The sequence below is a fragment of the Chinchilla lanigera genome, unplaced genomic scaffold, assembly GCF_000276665.1.
Source record: "Chinchilla lanigera isolate Chin_1 unplaced genomic scaffold, ChiLan1.0 scaffold00140, whole genome shotgun sequence".
Taxonomy (NCBI): Eukaryota; Metazoa; Chordata; class Mammalia; order Rodentia; family Chinchillidae; genus Chinchilla; species Chinchilla lanigera.
The window spans coordinates 2,166,838-2,169,522 of record NW_004955541.1 but is presented as its reverse complement, the minus strand read 5'-3'; the positions used below and the strand labels follow the sequence as shown (position 1 = coordinate 2,169,522).

Below are 2,685 nucleotides of genomic sequence, written 5' to 3'. Positions count from 1 at the left end.
GCGCAGCGGGGCGGGGCGGGGGCCGACGGAGATCTCGCTCTCGCTCTCGCTCTCGCCCCGCGGGAAGGGGGAGTGGAGGCGCGACCGGCTGCGGGAGCTGCAATTACCGTGTGGGCTGCGGAATTCTCGTGGTGTTTGTCGGGGAGATGCGATAATGGCGTCCGTCCTCGCGAGAGAAGCCGCCGCTCTGCGCAGGCGCCGAGAGCACCTCCCCACGGCCCGAGCCCCGCCCTCCGCGCAGGCTCCCTGGACAAAGGGCGCCGGGCCGGGGGCGGGGCCCGCGCTTGGCACCGCCTGCGCGCGCTTTCCTCGGCGAACTCCGGCGAGCATGCGCATGCTCCCTTACTCCGCGCCGAGGGTTGGTTCCTCTGCTTTCACAAACCCTTCGTGTGTCCGCACTTTTTGCTAGCGCGAAAAAAGTCGCTGCCTGGGGCCGTCGGAGAAACATGCTTCCTCTTTGAGGTGCAGTGACTTAGGTACTAGCTCCCGCGATAACTACATATCCCAGAGTGCCATGAGCAAGCTGTGCGATGCGTTCTGGGGCTCGTAGTCCCCGCGCCGTGCTTGCCGGGACTTGTAGTCTCTGTGTACTCTGGCTGCTGCATCCCGTCCTCTCCCCAGGGCTGCTGGGACTTGTAGTGAGGCTGGCTCGGGTGTGTTGTGCGCCCACGAGGGTCCTGTCTGTTCCGGTCGGGGTTCGGCTCCGAGGTTCCGGATCGTGCAGCAGCGGTTTGTCGAGTGATTGCGTGGACGCGTCACGCGCGGACAGTGTCGCTGTGACATTGATTGTATATAACATGCTGTGCACCACGGAGTACGAAGGCGAAATGCTGTACATGAGCACGTTACTCTCCACGTAGCGCCATGTGAGTGTGTGGGCGAAAGTTTCGCAAGGGCACAGTTGTCAGAAGTGCCACCCGGGTCCCTGTGCTGGGCTGGCCTCGCTGTCACTCCGCCCTTGGTGCTTCCTCCTGCGCGCTCGCAAGGAGCAAGAGCCCTCCGCTCTGCAGATGCAGGGCTCAGAGCTCTTTCCGCCCACCTCCTTTTTGCTGGCAAGAAGTCACCCGCTGGCGACCTCGGCCTCCGCAGGTGACATCAAGGCCCATCGAGGCTGGTCCTGGGCTACTGTGCAGCAAAAGCACCTCAAAGACCTTCCTTGAGCTATGGACGCCCGCTCTGGAGCGGCGACGTTGAAATGAGGCCTGTCCTTGTCCCAGATGATGACACGGTCCGCCGGGATTAGACCCTGGCTCAGCCAGGTCTGGCCAGCAAGAGCAAAAGCAGGTTAAAACTCTGTTGGGGGCCTAGAACTCGGCTGTCTTGGTGTCCGAGTGGAATATAAGCTGGACTTTTCCATGGGGCACAGGGCTGTCACCCTGACGTGGTTCCGTCCCACACCGCCTCCAGCCCGTCTGTGTGGCGCATCCAGACACCTCCGCCTTCTGTCCTTCCTCCTGAACCCAGCCACTTGGGGAGGCTGGACTAGGATGGCTTGGCCCCCTCACCCACCCCCACTCCACTGTGCAGACCAGCCTGGAGCTGCCTGCTGACTTTAAACCCCACAGATCAAAACTTCGCTCAAGAAATCTGTCTGGAAGCTGGGTGTGGTGTTGCACACCTATAATTCCAGCATTGGGGACGCGGAAGCAGGAGACTGCAAGTTCCAGGCCAGCCTGGGCTCCATAGTGAGCTCAAGGCCAGCCTGAACTACACAGTGAGACCCTGTCTCGGGAAAAATGTTTAGATAATGTCCTGGACCCCAAACAAGTCACTGTCCCACAATGCCTTTCTGTCTCCCTGCCAGGGCTACCTGACCTCCAGGTACAGGCCCAGGACTGGTAAATTAAATGTTTCATTCTGTCTCCTAATCATTTTTTTTTTTTTTTTTTTGTACTGGGAATCAAACTCACAATGTTGTACTTGCCAGGCAGGCGCTGTGCCGCTGAGCTACATCCCAGCCCTTCTCCGAATCACTTTAAGGAGTGGTCTCCAACATAAAGATCCTAAATTACAACGGAATCCAAACACCTTGGTCTAAAGTCCACTGCTGTTGAAAAGGCTTCGGAAGGTAACCACAGAAATCCCCAAATTCCCTCGGGAGCTGGGACAAAAGCCACCTGGAGCCAGGCATGGTGCCAGTACGCCCAGGACTTGAGAGGCAGCAGCAGGAGGAGTGCCATGAGTTCAAGGCTAGCCTGAAATACATTGGAAGATCCTATCTCCAAAAAAAAAGCCACCCAGAGAGAAGAGAGACACCTTCTGTCCCCATCTCCATGGCCGCCACAGCCAAAGCTAATTTTTTTTTTTTTTGGTGGCAGTGAAGTTTGAACTTTGGGCTTTCACACTGAGCTGCATTTCCAGTCCTTTTTAGTTTTTTTCATTTTGAGACAAAGTCTTGCTAAGTCACTCTGTTGCTCAGGCTAGTGTATAATTTGAAATCCTCTTGCCTCAGCTTTCCAAGTAGCTGGGATTATAGGTGTGCACTACCTTGCCCAACTAGAGATAATTCTGTTTGTTTTGCTTTTGTTTTTTGAGACAGTTTTGCTCTGTAGTACAGGCTGTCCTTGAACTCCCTATGTAGCCCAGGCTGGCCTAGAATTTGTAGCAATCCTTCCTCAGCCTGTTAAGTGCTGGGATTACAGGCATGGACCACCACGCTCAGCTTTTTTTTTTTTTTTTTTTTTT

At 56.0% G+C, this 2,685-nt stretch overlaps 1 protein-coding gene and 1 long non-coding RNA gene across 5 annotated transcripts in view; one reads left to right on the top strand and one right to left on the bottom strand.

Moving 5' to 3' along the window:
• Banp (BTG3 associated nuclear protein) overlaps positions 1-220 on the bottom strand; it is an 87,477-nt gene extending 87,257 nt beyond the window's left edge. For 2 of the 4 annotated variants that reach the window (XM_013507967.1, XM_005411014.2), the window contains exon 1: positions 108-218. The gene's annotated coding sequence lies outside the window, so the exon portion shown is untranslated. Of the gene's footprint in view, positions 1-107 lie in introns of all 4 variants that reach the window. The other 2 variants (XM_013507969.1, XM_005411013.2) reach the window with 2 other exon arrangements.
• Positions 1-2,685, top strand: part of LOC102030476 — a 9,026-nt gene that overhangs the window by 2,508 nt on the left and 3,833 nt on the right. The window contains exons 2-3 of the long non-coding RNA XR_001232139.1: positions 1,090-1,838; positions 1,928-2,068. This is a non-coding gene — a long non-coding RNA (uncharacterized LOC102030476). The remainder of the gene's footprint in view (positions 1-1,089; positions 1,839-1,927; positions 2,069-2,685) is intronic.